Source organism: Macaca mulatta, chromosome 19, assembly GCF_049350105.2.
Source record: "Macaca mulatta isolate MMU2019108-1 chromosome 19, T2T-MMU8v2.0, whole genome shotgun sequence".
Taxonomy (NCBI): Eukaryota; Metazoa; Chordata; class Mammalia; order Primates; family Cercopithecidae; genus Macaca; species Macaca mulatta.
In genome coordinates, this window is record NC_133424.1 from 65,890,380 (window position 1) to 65,912,078 (window position 21,699).

At 46.9% G+C, this 21,699-nt stretch overlaps 1 protein-coding gene and 3 non-coding genes across 4 annotated transcripts in view; all 4 read left to right on the forward strand.

Annotated features, from left to right (window-relative positions):
- Positions 1–3,173: 3,173 nt before the first annotated feature.
- LOC114674231 (U6 spliceosomal RNA) lies at positions 3,174–3,280 on the forward strand. Its single transcript, XR_003725248.1, has one exon. It is a non-coding gene; the product is annotated as a U6 spliceosomal RNA (small nuclear RNA).
- Positions 3,281–17,832: 14,552 nt separating this feature from the next.
- On the forward strand, positions 17,833–17,916 carry MIR512 (microRNA mir-512). The gene has a single exon (NR_032560.1). It is a non-coding gene; the product is annotated as a microRNA mir-512 (primary transcript).
- Positions 17,917–17,954: 38 nt separating this feature from the next.
- Positions 17,955–21,699, forward strand: part of NDUFA3 (NADH:ubiquinone oxidoreductase subunit A3) — a 427,160-nt gene continuing 423,415 nt past the window's right edge. The window contains exon 1 of the mRNA XM_077981753.1: positions 17,955–17,958. The gene's annotated coding sequence lies outside the window, so the exon portion shown is untranslated. The remainder of the gene's footprint in view (positions 17,959–21,699) is intronic.
- On the forward strand, positions 20,244–20,351 carry MIR1323 (microRNA mir-1323). Its single transcript, NR_128309.1, has one exon. It is a non-coding gene; the product is annotated as a microRNA mir-1323 (primary transcript).

Consider the following 21,699-nt stretch of genomic DNA (forward strand, 5'->3'; position numbering starts at 1 on the left):
TTCTTGTCCATAAATTTGTTCTGACCACGAGGCACCCCTGGAGTTCGTCTGAATCTGCCGTGACTCTTGGAGCTGCCCGACTTGCGAGTGGTTCATTGTTCAGTTAAATGCCTTTAAATTTATTTATTTTATGTATTTTATTTTATTTGATTTCTTTATTTTTACTTTATTTTATTTTATTTGTATTTATTTTATTTTATTATTTTTATTTATTTTATTTTATTTTATTATTTTTATTTATTTTATTTTATTTTATTTTTATTTTTATTTTTATTTTTATTTTTTTGAGACGGAGTCTCACTCTGTCCCCCAGGCTGGAGTGCAGTGGCACCATCTCTGCTCATTGCAACCTCCGCCTCCTGATTCAAGTGATTCTCCTGTCTCAGCCTTCCGAGTAGCTGGTATCACAGGCGCCCACCACCACGCCTGGCTAATTTTTTCTGTTTTTAGTAGAGACGGGGTTTCACGACGTTGGCCAGGCTGGTCTTGAATTCCTGACCTCAAGTGATCTGCCCACCTCAGCCTCCCAAAGTGCTGGGATTACAGGTGTGAGCCACTGTACCTGGCCCCCTTTAAATTTAATTCTGCTGAAGTTTTTCTTTTAACAGATGGTGTCAGAAGCGGAGTCCAAAGTAGAGCTTCTAGGGACCTTCAGGAGCGCCGAGTGAACACGCAAGATGCCTGCGGAACCCTCTTGTGTCCATTGACCTCTCGGAGTGGCTGGGGATTGTGGGTAAGTTCCCTCTCGGATTTCAGAGCTCCGCAGATTTGTGTTTTGAGCTCTCCGAGTTTCATTGAGCAAATATCTGATCCAAACTGGATTTGGAAGCTATGACAGAAACTGGACTGGTTCCGGGAACGGATCTGATCTGGTAATTAACTGGCTTGGATCCAGGTAGAGCCCTCTTACCTATGACTGGGTCAGAAAGAAACTTGGTAGCAAATGGTAATATTGCAGGAGATGTAAAATTTGGCTTTTAAAAATTAACGGGGATGTTTGTGTTCTACCCCTTTGTTTCATTTTTCTTGTGCACTTAGGTAGTAAAAAAAATTCCTGGGTGAGTTAATCAAGGGAAGCTGAGAGTAACGCGAATATTTTAGGTAAAAATGGGATCCTTAAATTTCTGAAAAACTGAGTTCCTTCCGCATATACATTAGGCACAGGAAGGAGCAAAGAGTTACAGAAATGGCAAAATCTGGCTGAGCGTGGTGGCTCATGCCTGTAATCCCAGCACTTTGGGAGGCTGAGGTGGGTGGATCACCTGAGCTCAGGAGTTGGAAAACAACCTGGCCAACATGGTGAAACCCATCTCTACTAAAAAGACAAAAATTAGTGGGGCGTGGTAGCTTGCGCCTGTAGTCCCAGCTACTTATGAGGCTGAGGCACCAGAATTGCTTGAACCCAGGAGGCGGAGGTTGCAGTGAGTGGAGATTGCACCACTGTACTCCAGCCTGGGTGACAGAGTGAGACTCTCTCAAAAAATAAAAATGGCTGGGCACAGTGGCTCACGCCTGTAATCCCAGCGCTTTGGAAAGCCAAGGCAGATGGATCACCTGAGGTCAGGCGTTTGAGACCAACCTGGTCAACATGGTGAAACTCTGTCTCTACTAAAAATACAAAAAATTAGCCAGGTGTGGTGGCATGCACCTGTAATCCCAGCTGCTTGGGAGGCTGAGGCGGAAGTTGAACCCAGGAGGCTGAGGTTGCAGCGAGCTGACGTTGCTCTGTTGCACTCCAGCCCGGGCAACAAGAGCAAAAGACCGTCTCAAAAACAAATAAATAAATACAAATTAAAAAATTAAAATGAGGGCTCCCGAAAGTTAAATCTGCTCATCTTTCAGCTTAGTTCCTATCTTGATCCAAAGGAAGCAGACCGCAGCACCCGTTGGCTGACTTTGGATAAGTAATGGGGTCCATTTTACCTGAGTAAAGAATGGGATGGGGTTAAAGGCCCTCCCCTCAGTAAAGTCCCCCTTGGTTAAAAATGGGTTCAAGATGACAGGGCCCAACTGGGAGCAAGTTTGAGCCTTGCAAGTTCAATATTGGTTGCTAAACAGAGTGGCCAGTGTCTGATTTGTCACGTATTTTGCTTTGGCGCCAGAATGAAAAATGTTAATTGGCTTACCCCATGCAACCCCTTGGGTGACAACTTGCAAAACTAAGAGGTTTTTGCCTGAGGTTCCATAAAACAGAAAAGAATTTCTTCTATGATGCGGCAGGCTTGGCCCTCAGGACTATAGTGTGGCAAGCAGGGTCACTAGAGCCACCTGGGCAAAGGGAACCCAGAAACCTGGCACGCTGGCAAAAGGTAAAGTATTTCTTACCAATCAGACTCTGGCCTCTCTGGCTCTGTGCAGACTGGTTAAATGAACGGTAAAAATCACTGTTTATCTCCCATAATGCTTTGATTAATACAAGAAAGAATTCTGAGGCTGGTCTTAAGCTATAATACATCTGGTGTGCTTTGTGTCTTTCTGTATTCTGTCACAAAGAGGGGTACCTTGGGATAAAATGGCGTGCCTAGGGCCCCATAAGCCCCTGTTCAAGATGGCCCAGTAAACTGGTCAATCATGTCCTTGGAAGCTTAACCTCCTAACCATGTGGCCGTGCTTTCTCTTTTCACAAAGGCGGGCCAGGTTCCATTCCCGGCTTACTCAACAAGTACTTTCTGGTGTGACCTTTACCATGTGTTGATTCTCTTCCCTCTCCATTATAGAACACAGAAATATTGGCTGTTTGGCCTAGCCAAGGTTGGGTAATAAAAGATTTGAAAGGACTTTTTTAAACAAACGCTATAGTTAAAACTCAAGTACATTAAAAGTGGATATTTGGCCGGGCGTCGTGGCCCATGCCTATAATCCCAGCACTTGGGGAGGCTGAGGCAGGCCTCACTTCAGGTCAGGAATTCAAGACAAGCCTGGGCAGCATGGCAAAACTGTCTCTACTTAAAAAAAAAAAAAAAATTAGCTGGACATGTTGGCGCACGCCTGTAATCCCAGCTATTCAGGAAGGCAGGAAAATTGCTTGAACCTAGGAGGCGGAGCTTGCAGTGAGCCCAGATTACGCCACTGCGCTCCGACCTGGGTGATAGAGCAAGACTCTGTCTCAAAAAATAATAATAATAATAATTTAATTTAATTAAATTAAAGATAAAAAATAAAATAAAAGTGTAGTGCTCGCTTCAGCGGCACATATATTAAAATTGGAACGATACAGAGAAGATTAGCATGGCCCCTGCACAAGGATGACATGCAAATTCATGAAGCATTCCATATTTTGTGCACCCTGGCAAGATCATTTCTGTATCTGCAAACTAGCACTAAGGAAGTCATGTGAATCTAAGCAAAAATGGGTGGCACCCAATAACGAAATTGTGGTTTTCATTAAAAATATATATATATAAATATGTATAATATATAAATAAAAAATATAATATATATATACACATATATATGTGTGTGTGTATATATTCTTTTTTTTTTTTTTTTTTTTGAGATGGAGTTTCACGCTTGTCACCCAGGCTGGAGTGCATTGGCGCCATCTCGGCTCGCTGCAACCTCACCTCCCGGGTTCAAGTGATTCTCCTGTCTCAGCCTCCCGAGTTGTTGGGATTACAGGCACCCGCCACCACGCCCAGCTAATTTTTGTATTTTTAGTAGAGACAGGGTCTCACCATGTTGGCCAGGCTGGTCTTGAACTCCTGACCTGATCCACCCGCCTCGGCCTCCCAAAGTGCTGGGATTACAGGTGTGAGCTACCGTGCCCGGCAATGTGTATATTCAAATTCTAACTGCCTGGGACTCCTTGGGAAAAACAGGAGGCATCAGAGATGCCATTTTGGAAAAAAAACCTGTTTTCCTCATGGAACCACAGGAATTTGAAATCAATAGATTCCCCTTCAGAAATCTAAGGCTCTGTTCTTTTTGGGATTTGGGATCTGGTATAAAAACGGGACCCTTAATTTTTGAAGATCTGTTTTGCCTTTCTTCTGTGCCCACTTATTATATTGGGCCCTAGAAATGGCATGCTTTCCTGGTCCTGTTCGTCCAGGGACTCCACCCTAAAGCCAGTAATCTCAAATAAATAAACAAATACCTAAATCAAATATTTTGAAAGAACAATAAAAACTAATGCCTTTTAGTTCACATAACTTTAGTAATCTTTGGGAAATAAAAAGTTTTAAAGATGATTGGGGAAAATGAAGACATTTAGTCTAAATCAGGCAGGTCAGATATTAGGTTTGTTCAATGCTTTAAGGTCATCAACTGCTTCTTAGGCTTTTGAAAATTGTTCAGTTTACCTACTTTGGAGCATTAGATTCTAGATAAGGCCTGGGAACATGTGGAATTAGCCATGCACTCTATCTATGCAAAGATTATAAAGAAAAGAGATTTTTTTTTTAATTAAAAAAAACCACAGGTGCTTGTGCTCCACCTACCCAGCGCAGCAGGTGAGTTGGTGCACCCTCCGTGGAATGAAGAGGCCACAGGATCCCACCTCAGCTGGATCGCATGCTGACCTTCACCTTCATTGCACCATGGCAGCTTTCATGTGAGCCACTGACTTGTGTATATGTTAGACTCCTTGGTCTATAAGAAAGCATCTTGTATGGTAAATTGTCGTTCTAAAGTAAAGTAACTGGTTGGTTCAAAAGGGAGGTGTTAAGGACAAGTCAGAAAGTCAAAGCATGTTGTAGATGGTCTGGGAAAGTCGGGAAAGGACTGTGAAAGGAAATTTAAGCCACCAAAAGTAAAAGTTGCTCATTACTGTTATAACATGTGATTGAAACTACTGAAAAAATAGTTTTACGTGGAAAGTGTGTGAGAAGAGTGAAACATGTTTTTGGTAAAAGATTTTTAAAAGGCAGGAGAATGTAACTTTTTGCCTAGTTTAGAAGGTTATGTGATTTTTAAATTAGATAAGAATAAGCTCACGGTTTGAACAAGTTGTGGAAGGTTTGTAAAAATTAATCTTGCAAAAAAAACTCTGTGTGGGAACATGCTGACTAAATTTAAAGGGGTATTTTCTAGTTTTCCATAAATTAAACATTGAAATAAAAGGACAAACAGGGTTTTTTTTTTGTTTTTTTGTTGCCTAGGCTATGGGCAACTATGCAGCTAGGCATGTTGGTGCATGCCTGTAATCCCAGCTACTCAGGAAGCTGAGGCGGGAAAATTGCTTGAACCCGGGAGGCAGAGGTTGCAGTGAGCCAAGATTGCACCACTGCATTCCAGCCTGAGTGACAAAGCAAGACCCTATCTCGAAAGAAAGAAAAAAGAAAAGCAATAGCTCCCTGGGTGTCAGGTGTCAGTGAGAATGGGAAGTCAGGTCTCCTCTGACTCCTAGGTCATTCCTCTCTCTGTCTTTGGGGGTCGAATTCCTTGTTAGAACTCCATCTTGTTAAAGTGGCCTCACACCTGCCCTTGCCTTCTGCAGCAACCCCCCTTAATCCTCTCCAAACTTCCATCTCCAGACCACCCAGATTCTCCTCACGAGTGCCCTGGGTGGACATTGGTGAAAGGTCACTGCCTTCAGGACACACCATAGGTACAGTCACCAAGGTAACCCAGTTCAAAGAAGAGCAGGATGTTGGGTATTTACAAAGGAGATCTAGCAATTGGTCCAAACCAGTCAGTGCTGGCATGCACCATTCATCTTGCCATCAGCGGCAAGATGGAGATCTGGCAGTGCATGGGCTCACAGTAAGATACACGCCCTGTGCCATTCCACCCTATCATTGGAGAAGGAATCTTCTTTTCTTCTTTTTCTTTCTCTCTTTTTTTTTTTTTTTGGAGACAGGTTCTCACTTTGTTGCCCAGGCTGTAGTGTAATGGTGCAATCTTGGCTCACTGCAGCCACTGCCTCCTGGGGTCATGTGATCCTCTCCCCTCAGCCCCCTGAGTGGCTGAGATCACAGATGCCAGCCACCACAATTTTTTTTGTTTTTGTTTTTGTTTTCGTTTTTTGAGACTGAGTCTTGCTCTGTTGCGCAGGCTGGAGTGCAATGGGTGCAATCTTGGCTCACCGTAACCTCCACCTCCCAGGTTCAAGCAATTCTCCTGTCTCAGCCTCTCAAGTAGCTGGGATTACAGGCACCCACCACTACGCCCAGCAAATTTTTGTATTTTTAGTAGAGACAGGGTTTCGCCATGTCGGCCAGGCTGGTCTCGAACTCCTGACCTCAAATGATCTGTCCGCCTCGGCCTCCCAAAGTGCTGGGATTACAGGTGTAAGCCACTGCACCCAGCTAATTTTTTTTTTTTTTTTTAAATAGAGACAGGGTTTTGCCGTGTTGCCCAGGCTTGTCTCGAACTCCTGATCTCAGGCCACCTTCCTCAGCCTCCCAAAGTGTTGGGATTACAGGCAGGAGCCACCGCGTCCAGCTGCTTTTTCTTTTTTTAATTACTTTTTTTTTTTTTGACGTAACACACCACTACTCTCTCTCTTTTATTTTTTTATAGAGACGGAGTCTCACTATGTTGACCTGGCTGGTCTTTTTAAATTTTATTTTTTTGAGATGGAGTCTCACTCTGTCACCCAGGCTAGAGTGTAGTGGTGGGATCTTGGCTCACTGCAACGTCTGCACCCCAGGTTCAAGCGATTCTCCTGCATCAGCCTCCCAAGTAGCTGGGATTACAGGCTCATGCCACGTCGCTGGCTAATTTTTTTTTTTTTTTTTTTTTTGTATGTTTAAAAAAATTTTTTTAAGTAGAGACAGGGTTTCACCACGTTGGCCAGGCTGGTCTTGAAATCCTGACATCAGGTGTCCACCCGCCTCGACCTCCCAGAGTGCTGGGATTACACGCATGAGCCACCATACCCAGCCTTCTAGGCATTTTTGAAGTACCTGCACCAGGCTGGTTTCTCTGGGTGAGGAGAGTGGTCAGGCAGAGGCAGGCCCCGTCATGGTAAGCAGCTAGGAGACGCTGTCAATCTCCATAGTCATAGATCAAGCAATATTACTGCAGAAATGGCAGGAGCAGATTTTGCAGCATGGTAGATCCAAAGAAACTTCCCTTGTAAATTAGTAACTTTGAGGGCTTCAATACCACACAGAGTTGGTCTGGATGATGGCTGGCCATCCAGGCATGATAACCTGGGGAACAATTCCAGGATGGAGGTTATGTTGCTAGACTTGTTTGTCCGGGAAAGTGGTAGACAGGAAGTTCCTGTCTGCACGCATGTCTCCTGGTTCCAGCCCTTTCCCGTGTCCATCTGTCCTACAGACTCCGCCTCAGGCATATTGTCTTGTAGGACGTGCAGAAAGGCAGCTGTGCACTTCTAGATTTCGATGCCATCTTAGAGTCACTAGTCACCAGGTCTGGGTCAAAGGGGAGTCTCTGGCTGTCAAGACTGTACTGGGAGGAATCACATCGCTTCTTCACCATCAGCTTTATCTGCTTTGCCTTTTCCGACTTCAGCTTTCTCTGCAGGACATATCAGCAGGGTTGACAAAGGTTGATATCTTTTTATTATCCTCATCCCAAATCTTGCCACTGACATTCTTCAGTACCTAGGCGATGCTGGCATTCTCCACAAAGATGTGGGCCTGCGTTTTCTCATAGCGAAACGGAATCAGGAGGAAGGGGCGTTGCATTCATTGACTCTGAATCAAAGTCAGCAGCCACTTCTCATCTTATTTTATGCAGATCTTGAACCAGCAGCTCCCTAAGGTCCCACCTGGCCCATTTCCCTCTGTTATTTTCTCTGGAGGTTTTTGGCGCTTTCTCAATGTTAACATGGGTTTGGTCTTGTTTATGGAAACTCTCTCTCCATGGCAAGGTGCGGTGGCTCACGCCTGTAATCCCAGCACTTTGGGAGGCCAAGGCGGGCTGATCACCAGAGGTCAGGGGTTCGAGACCAGCCTGACCAACATGGTAAAACCCCATCTCTACTAAAAACACAAAAATTAGCCAGGCATGGTGGCGGGCGCCTGTGGTCCCAGCTACTCAGGAGGCTAAGGCAGGAGAATCGCTTGAACCCAGGAGGCGGAGTTTGCAGTGAGCCGAAATTGGGCCATCGCACTCCAGCCTGGGTGACAGAGTGCGACTCCATTTCAAATAAATAAATAAATAAAGGTAGATATTATGTAGCCATGTTATGTAGTGATCTTTTAATTTCTTGGTCACAGCAGCTTTGCATAGCCTCTCTCTGTCTTTTTTTTTTTTTTTTTTTTTTTTTTTTTTTTGAGACGGAGTCTCACGCTGTTGCCCAGGCTGGAGTGCAGTGGCGCGATCTCGGCTCACTGCAAGCTCCGCCTCCTGGGTTCACGCCATTCTCCTGCCTCAGCCTCCTGAGTAGCTAGGACTACAGGCGCCCACCACCGCGCCCAGCTAATTTTTTGTATTTTTAGTAGAGACGGGGTTTCACTGTGGTCTCGATCTCCTGACCTTGTGATCCGCCCGCCTCGGCCTCCCAAAGTGCTGGGATTACAGGCTTGAGCCACCGCGCCCGGCCGCCTCTCTCTGTCTTATACCTGTAAGAGACAATTGCCAGCGCATAGCCTGGAATCAGAATTGAAGAGAAAGTGAGAACTGTTGGGCATAGCAACCTAAAAAGGGATCCCTCTGGTGTGGAAAGATTGTTCCAATGCAAAACGGACTGAGAACCAGAGATGGCAGTTGTTTGAGATCTGGAATCTTGAGAAGAGGTAGATCAGACTTGCTCAGGGGAAAATGGGTCCTACCATCACGGCAGGTACACATGGGGCTACAAGGTGAGAGAGGTTGGATAGGAGAGTAAGGAAAAAAAGGTGGAAAGCACCAAAGGACAGTCCGTGAGACTCCAGAGAATGCATTAAACCTGATGAATTTCTGAACAGCGACGTCTGATACTCAGGCTTCCGTTGTTTCTTTCTGTGCTGTAATTCTCCGTGTTTTCTCTGCACACAGCTCGATAAAGCTCTACTCACCGGTTAACCTAGAGTCTGTCTTGAGATAAGCAGGGAGGGCTGTGATGGCTGCACGAGGGCAGAGTGGTTTGTAGACCTGAAAAAGGAAATTGTAAGAGCTGGCAGATCTTAACCAGGAGAGGGAGCCCCTTGCCACAGCCTAGAAGCTTCTGAACTCATTTAAAGGGAACTGAATTATATGAAGTCAAACACCAGTTGGGGAAACTTTATTTTATTATTTATTTATTTATTTTTAAGTGTGTGTGTGTGTGTGTATATATATATATATTTTAGTTATGATCTCCATGATAGTACCAAATCAAACTTTAAATTTTTTTTTTTTGAGACAGAGTCTTGCTCTGTCACCCAGGCTAGAGTGCAGTGGTGTGATCTTGGCTCACTGTAACCTCCACGTCCCAGGCTCAAATGACTTTCCTGCAGTGAGTAGCTGGGATTACAGGCGCCTGCCACCACGCCCTGCTAACTTTTTTTTTTTTTTTTTTGAAACAGAGTCTGGCTCTGTCGCCCAGGGTGGAGTGCAGTGGCCGGATCTCAGCTCACTGCAAGCTCCGCCTCCCGGCTTATGCCATTCTCCTGCCTCAGCCTCCCGAGTAGCTGGGACTACAGGCGCCTGCCACGTCGCCTGGCTAGTTTTTTGTATTTTTTTTAGTAGAGACGGGGTTTCAACGTGTTAGCCAGGGTGGTCTCGATCTCCTGATCTCGTGATCCGCCCATCTTGGCCTCCCAAAGTGCTGGGATTACAGGCTTGAGCCACCGCGCCCGGCCTTTTTTTTTTTTCAGTAGAGATGGGGTTTCACCATGTTGGCCAGGCTGGTCTCGAACTCCTGACCTTGTGATCTGCCCACCTCAGCCTCTCAAAGTACTGGGATTATAGGCATGAGCCACCGCCCCCAGCAGATAATTCTGTAGTTCTGTGTTTAACTTTCTCCCCCCTAAACTTAACTGAAGTGATATTTAACTTTGAGGAATCACCAAATCGAAGGTGACTTTTGAGGCACACACAGGAAGTGGAGGTGCTTTTCCTCATGTAGATAAAGACGTTCTAAACCTAGAACTGAAAACACACATGGAATCCTTTTAAGTAGCTGGATGCCTTGGTGGACAAAATGGATACATCCAACTTCTCAAAGAGCTTAATATTCAGTATTAAAGCTGAGGTGAGCTGAGGTGGTTCACACCTGTAATCCCAACGTTTTGGGAGGCCGAGGCAGGCGGATCACTTGAGCCCAGGAGTTCAAGGCCAGCCTGGGCAACATAGTGAACCTCCACCTCCGTCTCTACAAAAAAATTAAAAAATTACCAATGCATGGTGTAGGCCCAGCTACTTGGCAGTAAAAGGTAGGAGGATTGCTTGAACCCAGGAGCGGGTTGAAGCTGCAGTGAGCCTTGATTGTACCACTGAACTTTAGCTAGGGAGGCAGTGAGACCCTGTCTCAAAACAAAAAAGAGGAAGAATTTCTCTGTCCCAACTTCCCTTGGTTTTGCCTTGCCCCAGGCTAAAAAGTGATTGGGGACTTTAAAAAAATTCCCTGCTCTCCACAGAATGGGATTATAGCCCCGAGATGATCCAGAAAAGGTTTTCAGAAAGAATGAAGAGTTTAGGGAGTGAATAATGTATAAGAAAGGTTCTAAAACAGTAAATAGAGTGTCACAAAGAAATCCATTCATCTCTTTGAAGGTTGAGTATTTGGAAGAAGAGAGAAAGAAAACTTCATTCAGAGAGCACGGGCCAGTATTTAGGAGTGTTTGGAGAGGGTGGGGCGACCATGGAATTAGAGTAAAGTTGAATTGAATTGAATTGAGTAAAGTTCAGTGTCTTGCAAATCAGGCCTGTAATAGCCCTGATCCCTGCAGGCCTCTCATGTTTCCCACACCCCCCACCAGCTTCCAAATTTATATTAAAAAGCTTTCGGCTTGTTCATTCTGTTCTTTCTTTTTTTCTTTTTTTCTTTTTTTTTTTTGAGTCTGGCACTGTCCCCCAGGCTGGAGTGCAGTGGCACGATCTTGGCTCACTGCAACCTCCGCCTCCCGGGTTCAAGCGATTCTCCTGCCTCAGCTTCCTGAGTAGCTGGGATTACAGGCGCCCACCACCACACCCGACTTACTTTTTTAATTTTTAGTAGAGATTGGGTTTCTCCATGTTGGCCAGGCTAGTCTCGAACTTCTGACCTCATGATCCACCTGCCTCACAAAGTGCTGGGATTACAGGCGGGAGCCACCGCACCCAGCCTTCTTCCTTTTTTTTTTTTTTTTTTTTTTTGAGACACAGTCTCACTCTGTCGCCTGGGCTGGAGTACACTGGCACCATCTTGGCTTACTGCAACTTCCACCTCCTGGGTTCCAGTGATTCTAGTGCCTCAGCCTCCCAAGCCACTGAGACTACAGGCACGTGCCACTACGCCCGGCTAATTTTTTGTATTTTTAGTAGAGACGGGGTTTTGCCATGTTGGCCGGGCTGGTCTCCAACTCCTGGTCTCAAGTGACCACCCACCTCGGCCTCCCAAAGTGCTGGGATTACAGGCGTGAGCCACTGTGCCAGGCCCTCATTCTGTTACTTTTTTCTTTCATTTTTCATTAATTTAAAGTTCTGGGTGCAGGATGTGCAGGTTTGCTACATAGGTAAATGCATGCCATGGTGATTTGCTGAACCTATCTACCTAGGTATTAAGCCCCGCAGCCATTAGCTATTTGTCCTGATGCTCTTCCACCTCCCGCCCATTCTTTGTTATTTCTTCGTATTCCAATTAATGTTCATTTTGAGGACCTGGCTCTGGCCAGGCAAGGTTCCAGTCTGGAGTCAAACTGAGGAAAGTATTACCTTTCACAGACACTTAGACCATGTTGGGAGGGGAAAATCATTGTTCTCCACATGCATATAGGTGTGTTAATAACCCCAGGGAGGTAAATACTAAGCAAAGGCGTGCACAGATACTTACTGCAACTGATGATTCCACGTCAATTGTACTGTACCGTGAGCAGATTTATAGGCTACTGTGACAGGGGCCATCACCTGGGTATGAGGGTGCTGGCTTCCTCTTGAAGAGGTGGCTTTAAATTGTGAATTGAATAGATGAAAGGATATTGGCCAAGTGGAGAAACTTTGAGTGGAGGGGGTAGGGTATACTGGTTGGGAGGATATTACATACAGAAATTAGGGAGTGGTGACAACATTGACTCTTCTAGTAATTGTCTGGGTGTGGTAACTCAGGACTGTAATCCCATCACTTTGGGAGGCTGAGATGGGAGGATTGCTTGAGCTCTGGAGTTCCACATCAGCTTGGGTAACACAGGGAGATCTGAAACTAAAAAAAATTTAGCTGGGTGTGGCGGCTCTTTCCTGGTAATCCCAACAATTTGACTCAGGAGGCTGAAGTGGGAGGATCCCTTAAGATCAGGAGCTTGAGGCTGAAGTAAGCTAGCACTTTGTTTGGGAGGCCAAGGTGCATGAATTACTTGAAGCCAGGAGTTCAAGACCAGCCTGGCTAACATGGTGAAACGCCATCTCTACTAAAAATTAAAAAATTAGCCGGGCATGGTGGTGTGTGCCTGTAATCCCAGTGAGTCAGGAGGCTGAGACAGGTGAATCACTTGACCCTGGGAAGGCGGAGGCTGCAGTGAGCCAAGATCACAGCACTGCACTCCAGCCTGGGCAATAAGAGTGAAACACCATCTCAAAAAAACAATAATTTTTAAAAAATTTTTAAAAATAAATTAACAAATGACTTGCCTATCTGGGGTGCAGTGAGACGAGGCTGGCGGCAAGCTCTGTCACCCATAGTTAGGGTTAATTAAGCTCAGCTTTAAAGGCTGTATCTTAGCCTCCCGGGTTTTAATTTTGACTTCTCCACTTCTCCGCCATGTTTTGTGTTTTGTTTGCTTGAGGAGGAACAAATCAGGCCAGCATTGAGCTTGTTTCCCCCATGTGTCAACTGGGATTGAGAATTACAAGATTAAATGATGTTTGTCTGTGATATTAACCTCTGTTCAGCCCGTCATTCATTTCAAGAGTATTGACTGGGCTTCCGAGTGGGTTCCCTGTTAGTACTGGGGACGCCATGGTGGGAGGGAGACTGGGTCTCCACCCTTCTAGAGTTATAGTCCAGGCCTGCAGTTAAGCAGATTTTTGTGCAGGAATCAAACCCACTACACTACCTGTCAGAAATCAAGCCCTGTTCTGGGCACTGGGAAAGCCAGAATTTAAAGGGGGTGTACCAGGTCTCTGTCTTTGCAGAGCATTATTGGTCAGTAGGAGAGAGAAAATGAACATGCAAACACCTGAGACAATTGTAATAGCAATAAGGTGATATCAATAGAATGAAACAGAGCAACAGAAATAGGGTAGATGGTCATAGACATGACCAGGAATCCCAATGAGAGATTCTACCTGGGACAAAATGGAAAAATGGGAAATCATAATAAGTTCTGGAATTCGGACAATGGTATTGTGTATTTCCTAGTTGTGGCGAGTCTAATGTAAAACGTGGACATTCAAGGAAACTGGGTGGAGAACATAGAGAACTTTGTGTACCTTTTGCAACTTTTCTGTAAGTCTAAATTTATTCGAAGGCTGGGTGCGGTGGCTCATGCCTGTAATCCTAGAACTTTAAGAGGCTGAAGCAGGCAGATCGCTTGAGCTCGGTAGTTTGAGACCAGCCTGGGCAAAAAAGTGAGACTTCATCTCTACTAAAAATTTTAAAAATTAGTTGGCTTTGCTGGTGAGCGCCTGTACCAGACTGGTTAGCCTGCGCGGCATAGTGAGACCCTGTTTCTGTAAATAAGATAAAAATCAGCTGGGGGCCGGTCGTGATGGCTCATGTCTGTAATCCCAGCACTTTGGGAGGCCGAGGTGGGCGGATCACCTGAGGTCGGGAGTTTTTGAGACCAGCCTGACCAACGTGGAGAAACCCCGTCTCTACCGAAAATACAAAATTAGCCGGGCGTGGTGGCGCACGACTGTAATCCCAGCTTCTAGGGAGGCTGAGGCAGGAGAATTGCTTGAACCCCGGAGGCAGAGGTTGCAGTGAGCTGAGATCACTCAAAAAAAAAAAAAAAAGATTAGCTGGGTGGGGTGTTGCATGCCTGTAATCCCAGCTACTCTGGAGGCTGAGGCAGGAGAATCACTTGAACCCAGGGCACAGAGGTCACAGTGAGGCAAGATCATGCTATTCCAGCCTGGGTGACAGAGCCAGACGTCCTCTCAAAAAAAAAGAAAAAGAAAAGAAAACAAAAATGCATTTACAGAAGCTAGGAAAATCAAATTCAGGGAGGAGGCTGGAGGGCAAAGAGTGGGTGTGGCCAGACTCTAATCCATTCTCCATCTATGGGTGGCCCCTGGGGTACAAAACAGCTCCAGGGCCCCTGCCCTGCCCTTCATCCTCAGGATGGGAAGTCCTCATAGAGTTCACTAAGTATTGTCTTCCCATGTTCACTTCCCCGTGGTCACAGGAGCCTCACATTTAGGTTGTGAGACTGCCCTAAAATCTCCAACACTGAGTCCTCTCTATTTGTAGTCATGACTCCCACACCTTGATTCTCTGCCCCTAATACCCTTTTTTTTTTTTTTTTTTTTTTTGAGACCAGAGTTTCGCTCTTGTGGCCCAGGCTGGAGTGCAGTGGTGTGATCTTGGCTCTCTGCAACCTCCGCCTTCCAGACTCAAGTGATCCACCTCCGTCTCCAGAGTAGCTGGGACTATAGGTGTACACAACCACACCCAGCTACTTTTTAAATCTTTTGTAGAGAAATGGGCCTCAGTATGTTTCCCAGGCTGGTTTCAAAGTCCTGTGCTCGAGCAATCTTCCTGCCTTGGCCTCCCAAACTGCTAGGATTATGGGCGAGCCATCACACCAGGCCTGTCCACGTAATTTAAAAGGTGATGGACGTGCTCGGTGGCTCGTGTCTGGAATCCCAGCACTTTGGGAGGCTGAGGTGGGCGGATCACGAAGTCAGGAGTTGGAGACCAGCCTGGCTAAGAGACCAGCCTGGCCAATATGGTGAAACCCTGTCTCTACTAAAAATACAGAAATTAGCCAGGCGTGGTGGCGGGCGCCTGGAATCCCAGCTACTCGGGAGGCTGAGGCAGGAGAATTGCTCGAACCCAGGAGGCAGAGGCTGCAGTGAGCTGAAGATTGCGCCATTGCACTCCAGCCTGGGCCACAGAGCGACACTAAGCAAAAAAAAAAAAAAAGAAGAAGAAGAAAAGAAAAAAGAAAGTAATTTAAAAGGTGTTATTCAGGAAGGTGTTACTCAGGCTGGGGACTCCCAAAGCGCTGGGATTGCAGGCATGAGCCTCCGGGCAGGCCTAGGATTTGCATTACAAGGATCTGCATTGTTCCTAAGAACTGGAGAGAGGGCTTACTCTGCCTTTCACTATTGAGCAATATTCAGAAGTCAGTTTTAAATCTCTTATCTTCTGCATAGAGGATGTGCTTGCAGTTTCCAGGTACTGGACAATACAGGGAGGGTACTTCTCACTCTGTGGCACTCAGCCTCGGGGGCACTTTCTGGTGTCAGAATGAAAGTGCCGTCATTGCTGAGATCCAATGACTGAGGCGAGCACCGAAAAAACACCATGACCATGGGGGGAGCAGGGGGCTCCAGGAGCCACTGCAGGTAAAAGCTAAAAACCGTGGTGCTTGTTCTGTGCCATAAACTGGACTTCAGTCCAGCTTTAAGGAAATGACCAGGGTCATTTGAGTTGTGAGGCTGGGTTACGTAGCAGCTGTAATGCTTGGATTCAGGGATAGCCCAGTCACACCATTGCCAGAAAAGAGGCACCCAATCCAGACCCCAAAAGCGGGTTCTTGGATCTCTTGCTGGAAAGAATTTTGAGGCAAGTCACAGAACACAGTGAAAGAAGCAAGTTGAGGCCGGGCGTGGTGGCTCACACCTGTAATCCCAGGACTTTGGGAGGCCTAGGCAGGTGGATCACAAGGTCAGGAGTTAGAGACCAGCCTGGCCAACATGGTGAAACCCCATCTCTACTAAAAATACAAAAAATTAGCTTGGCATGATGGCACACGCCTGTAGTTCTAGCTACTCGGTACACTGAGGCAGGAGAATTGCTTGAACCTGGCAGGTGGAGGTTGGAGTGAGCCAAGATCGCACCACTGAACTCCAGCCTGGGCAACAGAGCAAGACTCTTGTCTTATTAAAAAAAAAAGAGAGAGAGAGAAAGAACTACTTGTTATCTGTAAGCCATGCTAGTTTAGCCAAAATGCTACAGTTGTGTATGACCAGGGAGGTTGAGGCTGCAGTGAGCCGATGATTGTGCCACAGTTCTCCAGCCTGGGAGACAGAGCAAGAACCTGTCTCAAAAAAACAAAAAGTTAGTGAGACAGACATGCCGTTCTGTTACTTTTTTTTTTTTTTTTGAGACGGGGTCTCGCTCTGTCACCCAGGCTGGAGTGCAGTGGCCGGATCTCAGCTCACTGCAAGCTCTGCCTCCCGGGTTCACGCCATTCTCCTGCCTCAGCCTCCCGAGTAGCTGGGACTACAGGCGCCCGCCACCTCGCCCGGCTAGTTTTTTGTCTTTTTTAGTAGAGACGGGGTTTCACCGTGTTAGCCAGGATGGTCTCGATCTCCTGACCTTGTGATCCACCCGTCTCGGCCTCCCAAAGTGCTGGGATTACAGGCTTGAGCCACCGCGCCCGGCCAAAAAACTGTTACTTTTCTCTTTGCTGGCTCAAAGCTAGGTAGTTGCCAATTAAATGTAATCTTGTAGAGAAAAAATATTTTTCATTTTTTGAGATAGGATCTCACTCTATTGCCCAGCCTGGAGTGCAGTGGTGGGAGCTCACAGCAACCTCCACCTCCCGGGTTTAAGCAATTCTCCCGTCAGTCTCTGGAGTAGCTGAGACTACACCTGTGCCCGGCTTATTTTTTGTATTTTTAGTAGAGATGGGGTGCCACCATGTTGGCCAGGCTGGTCTCGAACTCCTGACCTCAAGTGATCCTTCCACCTTGGTCTCCCAAAGTGCTAGTATTACAGGCATGAGCCTCCATGTTCGGACTGCATTATTGGTTTATTTTTATTTATTTATTTATTTATTTTTTATTTTTGAGACAGAGTCTCACTCTGTCACCCAGGCTGGAGTGCAGTGGCCCAATCTCGGCTCACTGCAAGCTCTGCCTCCTGGGTTCACGCCATTCTTCTGCCTCAGCCTCCCCAGTAGCGGGTACTACAGGCGCCCACCACCATGACCGGCTAATTTTTTGTATTTTTAGTAGAGATGGGGTTTCACTATGTCAGCCAGGATGGTATCGATCTCCTGACCTCGTGATCCGCCTATCTCGGCCTCCCAAAGTGCTGGGATTACAGGCGTGAGCCACTGCACCTGTTTTTTATTTAGCTACCCACAAAGGCAGATTTTTTTTTTAAAAAAAGACAGAGTCTCACTGTGTTGCCCAGGGTGGAGTGCAGTGGCCAGATCTTGGCTCTCTGCAACCTCTGCCTTCCAGATTCAAGTGATCCACCTCCACCTCCCCAGTAGCTGGGACTATAGGTGCGCACCACTACACCCAACTAATTTTTACATTTTTTGTAGATAAGGGACCTCAGTATGTTTCCCAGGCTGGTTTCGAAGTCCTGTGCTCAAGCAATCCTCCTGCCTTGGCCTCCCAAACTGCTAGGATTACAGGCGAGCCACCATACCGGGCCTGTCCACCTAATGTAAAAGGTGTTATTCAGGAAGGTGTTATTCAGGCTGGGGACTCCCAAAGCGCTGGGATTGCAGGCATGAGCCTCCGGGCAGGCCTAGGATTTGCATTACAAGGATCTGCATTGTTCTTAAGAACTGGAGAGAGGGCTTACTCTACTTTTCACTATTAAGCGATATTCAGAAGTCAGTTTTAAATCTCTTATCTTCTGCATAGAGGATGTGCTTGCAGTTTCCAGGTACTGGACAATACAGGGAGGGTACTTCTCACTCTGTGGCACTCAGCCTCGGGGGCACTTTCTGGTGTCAGAATGAAAGTGCTGTCATTGCTGAGATCCAATGACTGAGGCGAGCACCGAAAAAACACCATGACCATGGGGGGAGCAGGGGGCTCCAGGAGCCACTGCAGGTAAAAGCTAAACTGTGGTGCTTGTTGTGTGCCATAAACTGGACTTTAGTCCAGCTTTAAGGAAATGACCAGGGTCATTTGAGTTGTGAGGCTGGGTTACGTAGCAGCTGTAATGCTTGGATTCAGGGATAGCCCAGTCACACCATTGCCAGACCCCAAAAGCGGGTTCTTGGATCTCTTGCTGGAAAGAATTTTGAGGCAAGTCACAGAACACAGTGAAAGAAGCAAGTTGAGGCCGGGCGTGGTGGCTCACGCCTGTAATCCCAGCACTTTGGGAGGCTAAGATGGTGGATCAACTGAGATGACTATTTTTTTTTTTTTTTTGAGACAGGATCTCACTCTGTTGCCCAGGCTGGAGTGTAGTGCAGTGATCTCAGCTCACTGCAACCTCTGTCTCCTGGGTTCAAGCAATTCTCCTGCCTCAGTCGCCCAAGTAGCTGAGATTACAGCTGTGCCTGGCTTAGTTTTTGTAGTTAGTGGAGATGGGGTGCCACCATGTTGGCCAGGCTGGTCTCGAACTCCTGACCTCCCGTGATCCTCCCACCTCCGTCTCCAAAAGTCCTGGGATTACAGGTGTGAGCCACCGCGCCCAGCAAGCATAAGATTTTTTGACACGTGGAGGATCACTTGCTGGATGTGTGCTGAGAAGCGATGTGCCCATTTCCCAGCCACACTCTCCCAAAGGCTTTTACAGTCGCTGTCTCCCGTGAGGTGGTAGAACAGAATGTCAGAATTCAACACATTCCAACACTGTCTTCTGTTGGACTGTAGGAGGATTGCCTGTGGAGATAGGGGTTCTATGCTGCCTTGCAAGTTTTCCCAGGGGCTTGTGATAATTGTCCACTTGGTGACATGCAGTCTGGGAGTGCTTTTTGGAGTCTGATAAGAACATACTGGCACATTGCCTGTGACGTGTGGGACCCAGGCATTTTGAGTGCTGGTTACTGAAAACTAGGAATTTCTTGCCTTACAGTAAAATTGCAAAGAAGAGTAGTAGAAGAGGTAGGTCAGAAGACTACAGAATAGGTTAACAAATGAATGCCTAGATGAGGATGCCAAACTTGGATTTGCATCAAGAGGGCAGGTATTGGCTGGGCGCGGTGGCTCACGCCTGTAATCCCAGCACTTTGGGAGGCTGAGGTGGGTGCATCACGAATTCAGGAGATTGAGACCATCCTGGCTAACACGGTGAAACCCCGTCTCTACTAAAAAAATACAAAAAAATTAGCCGGGCGTGGTGGCGGGCGCCGCAGGAGAATGGTGTGAACCCAGAAGGCGGAGCTTGCAGTAAGCCGAGATCGCGCCACTGCACTCCAGCCTGGACGACAGAGCAAGACTCCATCTCAAAAAAAAAAAAAAGGACAGGTATTAGGATAGTTTTGAAGCCCGCGTGCTCCTATCATGGCATCGAACCATCAGTTTGCTGCCAATCACTCATTCTTCTGTGTTCATAGACAGAACTGTGGGAATATACACTTGGATTCTTTCACAGGTAATATTGAGAAATTTAAAACCAAAAACAGCCGGGCGCTGTGGCTCCCACCTGTAATGCTCACGCTTTGGGAGGCAGATCACAAGGTCAGGAGTTCAAGACCAGCCTGGCCCACATGGTGAAACCCCATCTCTGAAAATAGAAGTGTATGATTAGAGTAAATGATTGGTTCTGATCAGATGTGTAACATGTACATAGCCTTCTCAGAAATCAAAGGTTTTTATGTGAAACCTACCACTAGTGATGTAACTTGAGTTTGTGTAAATGCTGGTGTGTCTGCCTTTTTCTAGCAACTCTCTGGGCAGCCTGAGGATTCTTTTTTTTTTTTTTTTTAATTTTTTTATTTTTTGAGACGGAGTCTGGCTCTGTCGCCTGGGCTGGAGTGCAGTGGCCGGATCTCAGCTCACTGCAAGCTCCGCCCCCCAGGTTTACGCCATTCTCCTGCCTCAGCCTCCCGAGTAGCTGGGACTACAGGCGCCCGCCACCTCGCCCGGCTAATTTTTTGTATTTTTTAGTAGAGACGGGGTTTCACCGTGTTCGCCAGGATGGTCTCGATCTCCTGACCTCGTGATCCGCCCGTCTCGGCCTCCCAAAGTGCTGGGATTACAGGCTTGAGCCACCGCGCCCGGCCTGAGGATTCTTTAAGGTTATTTTTTTTTCAAGATCTGGCTGGGAGCTTCTGCAAGAGTGCTGTGTGAACGTCCTCCATCTGCAGTTGTGAGGACAGTGAACCCTAGTGTGAGTTAACCATGTAGGAAGAGTTTGAGGTCAGACATGACATTCAGACTGATGTCCTCAAAACTGAGGGGCATTTTCTGTGATTTGAAAGGAAAGTGCACCCAGTTTTGGGGATGTCAATTGTGAATACTCATCATAACCCATTCCCCAGTCCCCCATCGCATTGCACCACATGGATGCATGTAGTGGACTGGCCTTTGCTTTTCTATTGTTTCTTTTTCTCTCCGCTGCAATCAGCTTTCTCACTTTGATTGCATTCCATTTTCTAAGCTCTCTCCTAGGCAAAAATCCCTCCAGTGCAAAGCAAAAATGTCTGTTATGCCACCTTGTTCTGAGACCCCAGGAATTGCAGTTAACTTAGCTCCTTAATATGCGCTACCTAAGGCAGGTGGGGGCGCTCATACCTGTAACCCCAGCACTTTGGGAGGCCGAGATGGGCGGGGCACTTGAAACCCTGTCTCTACTAAAAATACAAAAATTAGCTGGATGTGGTTGCATGTGCCTGTAATCACAGCTACTTGGGAGGTGCAGACAGGAGAATCGCTTGAACCCAGGAGGCAGAGGTTGCAATGAGCCAAGATAATGCCACTGCACTGCAACCTGGGTGACAGAGTGAGGCTCACAAAAAAAAAAAGTGCTTCCTATGAAGGTTTCCTTTCCCTCCTGGCCCCGAGACGGGTCCAGCTATTTAGTAGATGTCCTAGTTTCCACCCAGGATATCATGGACCACGGGTTCTGTCACCGAGCCTCGAGTGCAGTGGTGTGACTGTAGCTCACTGCAGTCTCAGCCTGCTGGGCTCAAGTGATCATCCCGCCTCAGCCTCCAAGTAGCTGGTATTACAGGCGCACGTGCCCCCTGCCCGGAGGCTCTTAATTTTATGACAGAAACCTGGAAGCCTGGCTGAAGCAGCGTGCTGGGCCCACCCACAGATTTTGTTTGCTGCCACAGACCTGGGTTGGGATCTAAAGTTAGAAAGTCCAGGGAGCCATTTTTCTTGGTCTGAGTGTAAATGTCTAAGCATGTTCCTTTCTTCTTTTTTTTTTTTTGAGACAGAGTTTCATTCTTGTTGCCCAATGGCACAATATTGGCTCACTGCAACCTCCGCCTCCCGGGTTCAAGCGATTCTTCAGCCTTAGCCTCCCTAGTAGCTGGGATTACAGGTGCACACCACCATCCTGGCTAGTTTTTTGTTTTTTGTTTTGTTTTGTTTTTTGAGATGGAGTCTCTTTCTGTCACCCAGGCTGGACTGCAGTGGCACGATCACGGCTCACTGCAAGCTCCGCCTCCTGGGTTCAAACAATTCTCCTGCCTCAGCCTCCTGAGTAGCTGGGACTACAGGCGCCCGCCACCACACCCGGCTAATTTTTGTATTTTGTTTAGTAGAGACGGGGTTTCACCGTGTTAGCCAGGATGGTCTCAATCTCCTGACCCCGTGATCTACCCACCTCAGCCTCCCAAAGTGCTGGGATAACAGGCATGAGCCACCGTGCCT